We start from the raw sequence: 14,798 nt of genomic DNA on the forward strand, positions 1-14,798 counted from the left end.
GCCTCCCGGGTTTATGCCATTCTCCTGCCTCAGCCTCCCGAGTAGCTGGGACTACAGGCGCCCGCCAACTCGCCCGGCTAGTTTTTTTTTGTATTTTTAGTAGAGACGGGGTTTCACGGTGTTAGCCAGGATGGTCTCGATCTCCTGACCTCGTGATCCGCTCGTCTCGGCCTCCCAAAGTGCTGGGATTACAGGCTTGAGCCACCGCGCCCCACAGTCTGGTCTTGAACTCCTGACCTTGTGATCCACCTGCCTTGACCTCCCAAAGTGCTGGGATTATAGGTGTGAGCCACTCCGCCTGGCCTATCCCTTACTTTCTTTTACAACCTCCCACCTGCCCCCTTTCCAAGTGGCTGGAGCTGTGCACTGGTTAGTTCCTCCGTCAGGAAGAAATCCAGGCCACACTGGCACCCGACACCACTGACCTGTTCGGGGCCTCGGTGTGGCCTGGTGCAGGTTGGGACCATGTTTGGTCACTGAGGCGCCACAGAGCATGGAGAGGGCAGTGGGCACAGGGCCACGCAGAGGGCTTAGGGCCACGTTTCTCACCATCTCTCAAGAAACACTAGTCCTCCTAGACAACCAGGTGAATTCGGGAAGCCCCAGGTGAAGACTGAGGCCCTCTTGGAAGCTCAGTGGACGGCAGTAGTTATGGGCTCTGAGCAAGGGAACCGTGGTTGACTGTGTGGCCTGTAGTTTCCACTCCCTGGCCGCTGCCATCCACTGTTGCCACCCGATTCCTACTCCCGTCGCCTGCCCTCAGCCTGTTCTTAGCTGTCGGAGGGGATGGTGGAACGTGAAGCTGCAGATGGTCCACAGGCACCACCCCTAGTGCTGACGGGGATGCAGGCCTGGTGTCTGCCCGGCTGTGCTCCAGAAGTGATGTGACTTCCCCGCATGGGGTGTCGGGTGTTATGCCCTCAGAGAGACGCTTTTCATGCCATGGGGCCTCTGGGACGTGCGGCCTGAGACTGCCTGGGGCTGGGGGTGACTGTGTGGCGGGCGCGCAGTTGAGGCTTGCTGCTTCCTCGAGAGCAGAGTGGGCACCTTCATTTCCCAAAGGTGGCCATCTCTCTCTTCGTGACAGCAGCATTTTCTGCTGAATGGTTTCCCGTGTCCTCCTTGCTTTCTTAAATTTGTAACAAATGCTTCTGCTTTGGTGCGGGCTTCATCTTCTCCACAGACCCACACGTACCCCTGCTGTACCTGGCGTGCCGAGGGCAGGGAGCAGGCACTGGGTAGGTCTGACCAACCCAGGGTGGCCTCTGCCTGGCCAGCTGGCTGCCTCCTGGACATCTGGACGCAGAGCTCCCTGAGATGAGCTCTGCATTGGGATGCACAGAAGGGATTTGCTTCCTCTCGTACTTGGGGTCTTGGGAATGCTTTTTTTTTCTCCTGAGACAGGGTCTTGCTCTGTCATCCAGGCTGGAGTGCAGTGGCATAATCACATCTCACTGTAACCTCCACCTGCCTCCCGGGTTCAAATGATTCCCGTGCCTCAGCCTCCCGAGTAGCTCGGATTATAGACACGTGCCACCAGGCCAGTGTAATGTTTTTTTTTTTTTGAGATGGAGTTTTGCTCTTGTCACCCAGGCTGGAGTGCAGTGGCACGATCTCGGCTCACTGCAGTATCTGCCTCCCGAATTCAAGCAATTCTCCTACCTCAGCCTCCCTAGTAGCTGGGATTACAGGCCACGCCACGCCACACCTAACTAATTTTTGTATTTTTAGTGGAGATGGGATTTCGCCATGTTGGCCAGGCTGGTTTCGAGCTCCTGACCTCAGGTGATCCACCCGCCTTGGCCTCCCAAAGTGCTGGGATTAAAGGTGTGAGACACCCGTGCCCGGCCAAATTTTCCTATTTTTAGTAGAGATGGGGTTTCACTGTGTTGGCCAGGCTGGTCTCGAACTCCTGGCCTCAAGCAGTTTGCCCACCTCAGGCTCCCACAGTGCTGGGATCACAGGTATGAGCCACTGTGCCCTGCCTTGGGAGTGCTTTTTGACGTTCACTCCTGCACTGTCAGCGTGGAGACCCAGGGGCTTTTCTGGAGGTGGCTGCTGTCAGGAGGTTTAGAAACGCTTTGTCATTAAAACCTTTATCTTCAAGAACATTCTGTTATTCCTGCTGGGAAGGCCTCCTACCTTTTTGGCTGAAGAAGTGCTGGGCCAAGCTGAATTGTGTGAGGGTTCCTGGGTATTTATCATTCATGTGAAAATAAAAGCGTTGTGATCCCGTGCTGCTCCGAGGCCCTTCCTCCAAGGCAGACCGAAGGCAGCTCTGTGCTGACGACGCAGGATCCTGGCCACAGCTGTCCTCAGAGACCACTTCTTGGTAGGCGTGGTGGTGTCTGGGGTGCTCTCCTTGCCCAGCTGTCTTCCCTCCTTTGCTGCCTTCTCCTTGTTGGACACACAGGTTCTAAGTAGCAGCATTTGTGGTTTGTCGACTCCTGAGCTCTGCAGTGTCCCCAGGAGTGCAGCAGGTCCCAGGGTTCACTAGCAGAGTGTCCTGGCTCCTGAGCTGCCCTGGTGGTGGAATGGGGACTTGGGGCCTGGGTGCCCCCCAAAACCTTTGTGGAGCTCGTATCCCACTCCCACAAGGGTCTGGACAGGCCTGGGTCCAGGGACTTGCTGTGCTGTGCAGTGGCTGTCCGCGAGTACCCTCTGTGAAGGTGGGGCGAGAGGCTTGTTCTGTCCAGGCCCACGGTGCAGCATGGACTTGAAGGGCATCAGTCTGTACTATGCTGGGGCCTGCGGCCACCTTCCTTGCCCTTCCCCAGCAGGCTGGGGATCACCTCAAGTGATCCACCCGCCTCAGCCTCCCCAGAGTGCTGGGATTATAGGCGTGAGCCACCGTGCCTGGGCAGGTCATTTCATATCTAATCAAAATAACGAAATGGTACCCGGTGGCTCACACCTGTAATCCCTGCAGTTTGGGAGGCTGAAGTGGGTGGATCCACCTGAGGTCAGGAGTTTAAGACCAGCCTGGCCAACATGATGAAACCCCGTCTCTACTGAAATTACAAAAAATTAGCCAGGCATGGTGGCGCGTGCTTGTAATCCTAGCTATTCGGAAGACTGAGGAAGGAGAATCACTTGAACCAAGGAGACGGAAGTTGGAGTGAGCCAAGATGTGCTACTGCACTCCAGCCTGGGTGACAAGAGCGAGACTCCATCGCAAAAAAGATAAAAATAAAAATAGATAAATAAAATGTCCCCTAAAATGACATGTGGAGGGCTCTAGGGTGAGGGTGGAGCCCTTTCAGATGAGGACCTTTTGCGTGGGTGGGTCCCATTACAGAGCCTGAGTTTACGGTGGTGGCCCGTGGAGGAGCCTGCTGCTCGGGAAGGCCACGCTCTGCCGCCCTCACACCTTGCCATCCATGCCGCGGTGCTCCATGCAGAAGCCTGTGAGGGTTTTGCTGGATTCCCTGAACAAGACCGCGGTTCGCTGGGCTGAGGCCCGGGCTCTCATAGCCATAGGCACCTGGTGGTGGAGGGGATGTGTGTCCTTATCTTTGACTCCTGCTCCACCACAGCCACCCGAGAGGACCACATGTCATCCTCCTATACACAAGGCACTTTGGTGGACCCCCATTGCCTGTGGGGTGAAGTCCCCTGTCTCTCTCCAGCCCCACCCTGTGTGGCCCACCTGCGCTTCAGCCCTGCTGGCCCTCCACTGTCCGCATTTCTGCCGAGACACCTGGCCTGTGCGCACATGTGTCCTTTTTGTGGCTGTTGTCAGGTCTCTGAGCCTCCTTCCTGCCACCTGTTATGGGCACAGGGCTGTGACCTGCCGACTCCCGTCTGTCTTCCTGACCCCGTGCAGGCTTCTCTGGCTGTGGTCTCTCAGGCACTTGAACTCCAGCCTCCCTTGTGTCCCAAGCCTCAGGTCAGGCACAGGTGGGGGCAGGTGGAGCTTTCTAGTCACCGTCTGGAAGATGCTTGTCCTTCCTCTTCTTCGTCCCTTCCTGCGGCTCCTCGACAGTGCTTGGCGAGAATGCAGGACTGCCCCACAGCCCGGGGCCCCGGAAGGTGTTGGAGAGTGAAGTTCGACCCCTGCCCTGGGCTAACACCGGGGAAGGACTTGGGGCCTGGGACGGTGGGCCTTTGTCCCAGCAGCTCAGCTTGGCCGTACTCACAAGCCAGCTTGAAGATCTCAAAGCCAGACTCACGCATTTCACCTGACAGGAAGAATAGGGAACCCACCCACCCCTGACAGGCTGTGCCTCTTTACACACTGATGGAACGTTGACCAAAACCTCCGCTCATCTCGGTGAACTGAAGTCCTCCGGAGCATGCTCTTGACCCAAGCGGAGTTAAACTAGAAATCAGCAAAGTGATACTCCTAGTATTTAGAAATTAGGAAGCACACTTCCAAGTAACCAGTGGGACAAAGAAGAATTTGTAATGGAAATTAGAACATACTTTTTAGCTGAAAGATAACAAAAATATGCCATGCCGAGACTTGCAGGGTGCACGCCAGCCAGGAGCGGTTCACAGCCCTCGGGCATTCGTCACTCTGGGAGCAGTAGCTGAGCCCAGAGACGGTGGATGGAGGGAAATGAGGCTGGAGCGGAAGTTGACAAAGTGGAAAGTCAGTCTTCCACAGAGATACTCATCGAGGCCAGAGTTGGATTCTTTGAAAACAGGAGTACAGTGGAAAATCTGGCAAGAGTGATCAAGACAGGAAAAAAGAGATGGTACAGATAGCCAGTCTTTTCCATAGGTCATGGTGGCCAACCAGATATCCATATTTAAAAAAACCTTGGCTTGTACCTCACACCCTACAAAGAATAGTTGAGCCTAGTAGAATATAGGTCTAAGTGTAGAAGGTTCTGGAACTGCTGTCCAGCACGGCCTCCAGCCATGTAGCCAGGCAGCACTGGAGATGTGCTGAATGTAAAATACACTAGACTGAGAAAAATACAGCGGCACTTTGCATTTTCTGTATTGATTGTAAGTCGAAAATATTTTACATCCATTGGGTTAAATAAATAAAATTAATCTTGGCTGTTTCTTTTACTTTTCAGTGGGGCCATTAGAACATTTATATCCATGGCCCAGATTATGGCTTATATTATATTACTCCTGAACAACACTGTTAGAGAAGATGCTATTCTTGACCCATGGGTTAAGAAAAGTTTTTTACACAGGACTAGAAAGTACTCTTCATAAAGGAGAAGATAGATAATTTGGTTTACATTAAAATTAAGCATCAGAGATACTCCTCAAAAACTGAAAAGGCTGGCCAGGGATCGTGGCTCACACTTGTAATCCCTGCACTTTGGGAGGCCGAGGCTGGAGGACTGCTTGAGCCCAGGAGTTCAGGACCAGGCTGGGCAACATAGTGAGACCTCATAAATAAATAAAAATAAATTAGCTGGGTGTGGTGGCATCCACTGCTCAGAGGGACTGAGGTGGGAGGATCCCTTGAGCGTAGGAGGTTGGGGCTACAGCGAGCCATGATCTCACCACTGCACTCCAGCCTGGGCCACAGAGCAGGACTCTGTCTCAGAAAAGAAAAGCAACTTTTGCAGGGGAATTTACCATACCTAGAACTTACCGGAACTCAGATCCAGACTTCCCCACGGGCTCCAACAAAGAACAAGAAACAGCTCGTCCCGTAGAAGACGGGCAGAGGCTTGAACAGATGCCTCATGAAGAAGGACGTGCAAATGGCCCCAAGCCATGGGAAAGAGCCCTTGGCGTCTACCTTGGGGTAAGCCCGGGAAAACCCCGAACCTTAGATGCACCGCACGTGATGGCAGGTGTCTACTGAACACCGTGCCAGCCAGGCGGGCGTCAGGTCCCCTTGCTAACCCTTTCCACCTGGTGTGCTCGCTGCTGGGTCGACTCCCATCTTGCTTGCGCTTTTGATCTTCCCATGCTTTGTTTGAATTTCTTCTTTTTATTTTTTAATCATCCTTCTTTCAAATTGCCTTGGAAGTTAGGTACTTTCCTTTATTTTATTTTTTGTAGAAACAGGGTCTCACTGTGTTGTTCAGGATGGTCTCAGACCCCTGGCCTCAAGCCATCCGCCCATCTTCACCTTCAGAGTGCTGGGATCACACTGTGAGCCACGTGCGCATCCCTCCTTTCGTGGTTTTCTTACAGCACACCCTAAACTTCCAGGGTCTGATGCTGGTTAATGGCTTTATCCGCCTCCCGAAAGTACCCAAGATACTAGACCGCTTCTGTGCACTTCCCCTCTCGAGTTGTGAGCACTTGGTGTGCTTTAAATTCTGTACACTTTAGACCCCCCGCATGCTGCTGTCTTGTACGTTGGTATTTGTTTAGGTTGGCTGGTTTTGTGCTCCATCTCTTGGGCTGTACCCTCTCCTTCCTCCTCCGTCCTTCTGGTTTTGTCCTTGCGTCTGTGACCAGTTTTCCTCCGCTTATTCTGCGGCCTTGAGCTTTCTTGGATTTTCTTTCAGGTGACTCTGCTGGGGGTGCCCTGTCAGTCTCTGTCTGAAAATGCCTTCAGTTGTCCTTCATTCTTGGCAGAACTTTTCACTGTGTGTTGTTTTCTTGGTTGACTTTCTTTCAGCCCACTTTCGACATGAGGCTGCCGACCTCCAGCTTCTGGCGTTGCTGTGGAGAAGCGGCTGTCAGGTGCGCTGCTGCTCCCTCGGGCGTGTGTGCCACCTCCTGGCCCCAGCTGCTTCTGACGTTTACATTTTTAAATTTTTACATAATTTCTAAGTTAGAAGTTGCCAAAGTAGTGTAAATAATTCCTGCATACCTTCTCCCAGATTGGCCAGTGTCAGCATTTTTGCCGTATCTGCCTTATCATTTTCTCTCTCAGTACATGCACACGGGTCTTTTTCTCAGCAGTTTGAGAGTGACTTGCATCTTTATCCCAGCATAGAATAGAATGCATTTCAGCAGGGAAACACTTGGGTGCACCCACACAGAAAGAGATGGTGAAGGGGTCAGACTCTGCCCTGTTCAGGATAAACTTTGAAACCGGCTCAGAAGTCACTTCGTGTGAGACGCAGGGGAGACACAGAGGCACAGTGTGAGCGAGAGTGATAGCAGATCAGGCTTGCTGCGTATTGGGAGGGGGACTTTGGTGGAAATTGCCAGCACAGAGCGGGGCCATGAGGATGGAGGGAGCCCAGGGGTGGCCAGCCCGATGGCCAGTGTCTCAGTGGCATCTCCCTGGGCTGCAGCCTGAGAGGGGCAGGGCAGCAAGCATGGCTGCTCTCTGGAAGCCCCACTCTCATTATTGACGTGCAGGTTCACAGTCTAGTTCCTGACGTCGTGGAGACCAAGCCCTTCCCTGGGGACTGGAGGAGAGACTGGGAGCAGAGGGAACAGAACATGATCCTGAGAAGCTGGGGATCTGACCCCGGTCCAGCAGAGTGAGCTGCAGAAACAGTGGGCAGTCCCCACGTGGCCACCTTACAGCCTGGATTTCTTACCGAAATAGTTTTTTTTTGTTCGTTTGTTTTTTGTTTAGGGACGGGGTATCACTCTGTTGCGCAGACTGGAGTGCAGTAGTGCAGTCACCGCTCACTGCTGCCTTGACTTCCTGGGTTTAACAGATTCTCCCACCTCAGCCTCTGGAATAGCTGGGACCACAGGTGCGCACCACTGTGCCCCACGAATTTTGAAAAAAAATTTTTTGTAGAGGCAGAGTCTTGCCATCTTGCCTAGGCTGGTCATAAACTGAAAGACTTTTAAGGCGGTCTTCGTTAATGAAAATTAGCAAGACTCTGTTTTTCATTTCTCCACTGATTCAATAGTATTTAGTTTTACGTTGTTTAAAAGGAACATTAAATCGCTTTTGCTTCTCCTTTGCAATCATAGTTCTTGATTTCGTATTACTGAATGGTTGCATTAAAATCCCTTTTGACTAATTGGGGTTGGAATTCTTTTTTTTTTTTTTTTTTTTTTTTTTGGGGCCAAGGTCTTGCTCTGTACCCCCAGGCTGGAGTGCAGTGCAAGTAGCGATCTCGGCTCACTGCAAGCTCCGCTCCCCGGGTCCATGCATTCTCCTGCCTCAGCTCGAGGTAAGCTGGGACTACAGTGCCCGCCACCTGCATGACTAATTTTCTTATGTATTTTAGTAGAGTGGGTTTCACCGTGTTAGCCAGGATGGTCTCGATCTCCTGACCTCGTGATCCGCCCGTCTCGGCCTCCCAAAGTGCTGGGATTACAGGCTTGAGCCACCGCGCCCGGCCGAGGTTGGAAATTCTAAAGTCTGTTGAGCAGACAGCTTGTGTCAAGTGAGGCAGCTGGTGATTTCTGGACACTCTTGATTCCATCTGAGCTTCCTTTTCCAGCACAGCCTTATCCTGAACACCTGATTTCGGGGTAACTTCTTATAAAGCCCACTGTGTGTTATTGTGGACACGTTCCTCCTGGTGTCCCCCATGTGGTGACAACCAGAATGCCTTCGGGTTTCCAGCACTCGCCGCCCTCGCTGGTGTAAAGCTTACCGCTCTGTTCGATGTCCTGCGTCTCTGATCAGCACCACAGTCTGTGTTTCTTGTGCTTCTGCTGGGGTGGCCAGAGGCTGCCCAGAAATGACCCAGATTCACACCCCAGCCTCCTGCTCCCCTGTAGCATGCTGGGTTTCTGTCCTCAGTAGCGTTTGCCGGAAACATACGTGGTTCCTTTCCATCCTGTCCTTCATTTCTTCACTTGCTGGCCTTCCTTGGGAGGCAGGGGCAGTGAGTTCTTGGGTTTGGTGTCCCAGGGCAGTCCTGGGGCAGGTGTCCAGTGGATGGATGTGTGCTGGGTGGGTGTGGAGGACCCTGCAGAGCACGCATCGAAGCCCCTCTGCTATACTCGCTCACCCCCAAAGGGAGTCTGCTGCGTGCCGGCCCCGTGCTGCTGAGAACTGGGTGCACACGGCCCCACTTGGTCCCCATTGCATCTCTGCCCCAGAATGGAGGTGCAGAGAGGTCAGGTGTGTGCCTGGTGCTCTAGGGCAGTGGTTCCCCAGGTGGGGTGTGGGTACCAGCAAGGGCAGTGATAAAAGAAAAACTTAATGTAAAGGACTTTAATTGAACAACCTGTGATTCTTGGATTGACAGCCTCTTGAGCCAGAGTAGACTCAGACTCCAGAGCAGCCCTGTGGTGGGAGAAGGTTTATGGACAGGAAGAGGAAAGCGACCTACGGAAAACGGAAGAAAGGCACAGAAACAGCTGATTGGTTACAGCTCACCATTTGCCTTATTTGAACACAGCTCGAGCAGTTAGCTACACGTGATTGGCCAAAACTTGGTGATTGGCACAAGTATAGGCTATGATCTGTTTACACTTCCACTTGTCATAGTTCGTGATGCACAAAGAAACCTTTAGGTGGAACTTAAAATATATAAGGAGGCAGCTGTAGGTGAAACTAGATTTACCAGCGGGTTGCTTGGCCTGGGACCTTGTTAGAAATGCACGTCTTGGGCTCCACCCGGAACTATTGCTGCAGAGACGAAGGGGGGCCTGGCTGGCTGGCTGCGCCGACGAGCCCTAGGCAAGCAGCTCCAGGGCCATGGGGGCCCAGCTCCCCCCCAGGCTTGTCTGGCCCGGAGCTCCTGCTCCCCCTGCTGTCGCACACGTGAAGCCGTTCCTGCATGCAGGCCAGTCTCATAGGGGTCGCCACGGAGTGTGTGCACCACTTTCCCCGTCCCTTGATTCCTCATTGGGCATTGAGGTTTTCCCGTGTCTTGGCTGTTGTACCTGGCAGCTCTGCGGAGTAACTGCTGCGGACACACAGTATGACGGGATGGAGAAGCCATTGCGTTTCACCCTTTCGTGGCCCTTCCTTTCCCCTTCTGAGTGAGCTCTTTGAGGTGAGCTGTGGAGGGCAGCGTCCCTCTACATCCTGTCTGGCGTTGTCGAATACAGCCAGGTGGACTCCAACAGGGGGAAGGGGCGGGGTGGGGGGGGTGTCTGTCAGAGCAGGCAGCATCTTCCTACTGTCCCTGGCCCCTTGTTTCTCAGCCTCTTCCGTTCTCTGTAGAGGTTATGTGGCCAGTTAGAGTGACCTCTGGCTGCGACACCAGGCAGAGTCACAGCGGGCACAGTGCTGGCACAGGTGCTGGCGTGATGGGCCCTGGAGCTCTGACTGTCCCCCTGCTCACCGCCACACCCTGCAGGGCGCTTACTGTGACCCTGTGATGTAGGTGGCAAAATGGAGGGACAAAGTGGTAGGATCTTGCCTGAGGTGCTGAGAGGTGGGAGTTGCGTCTGGCCCAGCCGTGCTCGACCCTTCCAGGGTGCTCTGGCCGGTAACGGAGGGAATTGACAAGCCTCACTCTGGGGAGGGAGGTGGTGGAGATGGCGGCCAGGTGTCCCTGGGCAGTTGTGATGGGGCATTGTCTCTGGAGAGATGGCAGGCATTGGGGGCGCCTCTCAGGGGCAGACACGGTACCTATGTCAGACATCTCTGGACACAGTGAACTGGAGGTGAAGTGTCTGGTATGCCTGACACTTCACCTCCGTGTGCCTGGGGGAGCCAGAGACGGGGGTAGTGGTGACAAGAGGAAGAGCTGGTGCGAGAGAAGGAGCTGGAAGGAGCTGTGGTGGGTGGCTGCAGGGGAGGCCATGATCAGCCTCCACAGGTGCCTGCCCCTGTGTTACAGGTTTGGGAATTGAGGACGTGGCCAGCTGAGGGTGGCCTCAGCCAGAGCTGTTTGTGGCATGGCGGAGGGTGGTGGAGAAGGAGAGGCAGGGGGTTGAACCCCCATAAGGTGAGGGGGTGGAGCCAGCACATTCGGGTAGTATGTGCCCATTGTGGCTCCGGAGGGTGGGAGAGCACTGCTGGCTGAGGAGGTGGCACATGGGTGAGTGCCCACCAGGGGAGGTGGGGCTGGGCAGCCTGGCACCCGGGTACTCTCTGCCTTTTGCATCCTATCAGTGAGGCTGGGGTCGTGCTGGAACGGGCCACAGAGGCTGGGCACCGGCCCAACTGTCCTGGCGGGGCTTGTCCTGGCTCTGTGTTTTATTTTTGGTTTATGTAATGTTTTTTTTCATTGTTGAAAAAGAGACTATAAAAGTAAAGTCACATGCTTCACCTTACAGTGGTGAAAAGTAGCACGGAGGCCTCCATCCCTCCCCACAGGGGCCTGTGTGCTGGACCTGGAATGCCTGTCTTCCTTTCTTTGTCTGAAACAGAAATGGGCCTCTCCTCTGTTCTGGATCCTGCCTCACGGCACCACCTGCAGGCCCTGCATTTGAACGCAGCCCTGCTGTGAACAGGACTGGACTCCGATTTCTCTGCTTTCTGTCTGTGAGTGGCAGTCCAGTCCACCCCACCGTGCAGTGCTCGAGCAGCGGGGCCCACACTGGCCCGTCTCTCCTGTGCTTGTGTCTGAGCAGGGACACCCATCCACCTCCGGCCTGATAGGTTTCACCACTGTCTAATTGTCCCCTTCCCCCACAGGGCGGGTGCCAGTCTTTCCCTGCCCCCGCTCCGTGGGTGCTGTGTGGTTTCGCATGCATCGGGCTGCTCTGGTTGTTGGTGAGGCCTATTTCGTGTCCTTGTTACCAGCTGTCTACTGTGATTGGCTCACCGTGGCCTCAGGATGCCGTGCTTCCGATTCATGTGGCCACCGCTGAGCAGTGGGTGTTTTGGGTACTGCCCTAGGAGTGATAGGAGAGGGGTGACAGTCAGACCTAGAGAGACCTAGAAAGCAGCCAGTACTTGGCACCTTCTGTTTGCACAGCTAGAAGATTCAACTTCTCCGTGGCCACTCGGGGCAGAGCTTGCCACAGAAGTGCCTTTTTTCTTGTCACCTTGGTTCTGTTAATTCTGAAAATGATTGCTCAGATGGTGTGTCCAGAAGCAGTCGGGTCACTGCTGCCCCTGTTGGCATGGTCACTCCTTTTGGGCCGCTGGGAGGTGACTTTGCTGGTTTTGCCATGCTCAGGAGCATCCAGGGGTGTCCAGGGGCTGGTGTTGGATTCCCCAGGGAGGGCCACAGTCTTCCACCTGCTCAGGACACGCTGGAGGTCAGCATTCCCGTTTTATAGGTGGGAAAATGCAGACAGGTGATGTCCCTGGCCAGGGCCCGCAGCTGGGAATTGAGCCCAGGCCGTCTGGTTGATCAGTGGCAGCCCCCTCTGCAGCAAAGCCCCTCGTGCCTCTGTGAAGGCTGTGCCTCTGAGGAAGGTCCAGGCCGATCCCCTTCTCTGCTCCCAGGAGCGCCCCTGAGGCCTGTAGTTCCTGGAGAGCCAAGGAGTGCAGGTGTGGAGAATGGGGGCCAAGACCAGGGCGCCAAGGACCCTGCCAGGGCTGATGGACAGAGAGGGGCCTTCTCTAGGACTTGGGGACTGGATGGGCCACTGCAATGGGAATGCAGTGCCGCGGAGGCCAAGCCAGTCTCCACCAGAGGGCGCTGCCGGCCACTCGGAGGGAGCCGGGCGCTGGGCCCAGCCTGCAGGGTCCTGGCTGTGAGCACAGACAGAACCAGAGTGGAACCCTGACCACGTGAGTGTGACTCCACTCTGGAACCCCGACCACGTGAGTGTGACTCCCTCTGTGAGGTCTGGTGCTGCTGTGGGGTCGAGCCGGTGAGCACCGGGGAGTGCACCAGATGCCTGGGACAGAACAGGAATGGGGTGCCAGTGCTGCGCAGCACACATGTGTGCACATGTGCCTGAGGAGCTGGACATGCACGGCTGTCCCTTTATTAGGCATGTGGTGCAGCCGCGGCGGGAGAGCTTGTGTGCTTACCTGAGTGGGCGCCGGCTGGCATTAGCGCCTTCACCCCTGACGGTGAGAAAAGGTATTGTCTTAATCGAACCCCTCTGTCCTGTTTACTTTAACCTCCCTGCCCCAGTGCTGGAGTCTCGTGTGAGGCCTTCTGGCACCTGTCAGGTCGAGGGCCTGGGATTGGTTCCCCTACCGAGCTCCAAGCCCAGGAGGCCGGTAGTACCCGTGCCTGGTTCCAGGCCCAGCTCATGATGGGGGCCAGTGTTTGAGTACCTTTTCTGAAGGGGGCACCGGGAGGAGGTCTGTGTTTTCCCCAGGGTCGACCCTGGGTTAAGTGTTCACTTGTCGAGGTCTCTCTGAAGGTAGTGCCCTGCTCAAGGACTGCCGTCCACCGCTGCCCCCGCTCTTACGGTGCGTGGGGGACCTGGAACCGGTCACTGCTGAGATTGGGGCTCCCGGCGGCTCTCCCTGTTGGGGTGGGACTCTCTGAACCTCACGAGCTCGTTCCACGGTTATTGCAAGCATGAGCTTGCATGCAGGCGTGGACTTGGGCCAGCGCACTCTGTGCTGTGGCTCAGAGCTCCTGCTTGGCGGGACTCCTCATGAGCCCACTGTGCGAAGAGAGAAGCAGTGTGGGTGTCGCTCAGCAGCTGTGGGTGGGGGCTTCTGGGAAGGACAAGCCCCATGGCCTGCGGCGATGAAAGTCTCCGCGTCATGGTGCACTTGCTGTTCCCTGGGTGCTCCCGTCCCACTAGCACGCTGAAGAGCGGAGAGACAGGGTTCCGACTGACGAGCACCAGTGAGCCTCTGTGTTGGCCCTGCTTCCCGACCCCACTTGGATAAGCTCCCGGGGAGTTTCGGAGAGGCAGAAACCCACAGGAGCAGAGAGTGCAGAGGAGACAGGAGCAGACACATTTTGGAAGTTGGAAAGCTGAGGCTCAGGTGGAATGAACACAAACTCAGGAAACCTGAAATCTGACCAGCAGGGGAAGTGTTTTCACGGAGAAGCTGTGGTGGAGTCTGGGAGCCCCTTGGATGGCGAAGCTGAAGACAGCAGAGGTGGCCTGGAGGCTGGAGGTGTATTTAGAAGCAGCTGGACACCCCTTCATGTCTGATCTGAGTCTGGAGGATTAGTCCAAGCATGTGGGATCATAGCACTGTCCACTGAGACCCAGGTGCAGTGGAGGGCGTCATCCTGCACACGAAGACTTGACAGCTTTCCGCATCCACTGTGGATGTCCCCTTCTGCCCCCCCCACACTGGGTCCTCAGGACCCCAGCAGCTAAGGTCCACCCTCCAGGCAGAGAATGGGAGTCTCCCCAGCCAAGAGAGAAAACCCTCAGGCACTGCGAGTGGGGAGGATGGGCTGCCCCGTGTCCCTTCGTGTTCTGAAATGTCAGTGCGTTCCCTGATGTGGCCTCTGCATTCAATGATGTGGATGCTGGGTGAGACCCTTCAATCTGGTAAGTCGTTTCCTGTGATGCTGGAAAGGTGTTGAATACAGCCAGACTCCCCCAGCGTAGCCCCCTCCGTGCACCTGGAGCCGTCAGCGAGCTCTGCAGTGCCTCCCACCACGTGTGATGTGAGGGCTGGGGTCACCAGATAGACCAAAGCAGATGAAAAAGCAGGAAACCAGCCCAAACCACAGAGTAAAGCAGAGCGTTCGTGAGTCTCCTCAGAGTTGTAAAGACCAAGTTACAGAAAGGAGCGTCCGGCGCACAGCAAAGAGTGCCTGAGAGAGGAGGATCAGACAGCCAGTGAGGCGTGGGAGATGGTGCTGGGCGCCCTTCCCAGCAGGCAGACCGCGCGGGGCAGGGTATCAGGCGCAGACATCAGGAGCGCAAAGGTACGAAACCGAGCATCAGGCAGGGGTCGCTATAGCTTGGTAGGAGTTCCAGGAAGAGCAGGAAATAGAAGGGAGGAAATCGTCAAAGGAATGCCACAGTTTTCCAGAAATGAATTCACAGATGAAACTGGCTCACAGAGTGTCCAATGCAGTGAATGAAAAGGCGACATCAGAAGATGCTAGGGATAAAGAGCGTATGTTTAAAACTTCCAGAGAGAAAAACAAAGCAAAACAAAACCCCTTCGTCTGTTTGTGCTGCTGAAACGATACCTGAGACTGAGTGGTCTACAG

At 55.0% G+C, this 14,798-nt stretch overlaps 1 protein-coding gene across 1 annotated transcript in view; it reads left to right on the forward strand.

The window, feature by feature from the left end:
* Positions 1 to 14,798, forward strand: part of MOB2 (MOB kinase activator 2) — a 72,154-nt gene that overhangs the window by 14,124 nt on the left and 43,232 nt on the right. The window lies entirely within an intron of this gene.

This window comes from Papio anubis, chromosome 12, assembly GCF_008728515.1.
Source record: "Papio anubis isolate 15944 chromosome 12, Panubis1.0, whole genome shotgun sequence".
In the NCBI taxonomy this organism is placed as follows: domain Eukaryota; kingdom Metazoa; phylum Chordata; class Mammalia; order Primates; family Cercopithecidae; genus Papio; species Papio anubis.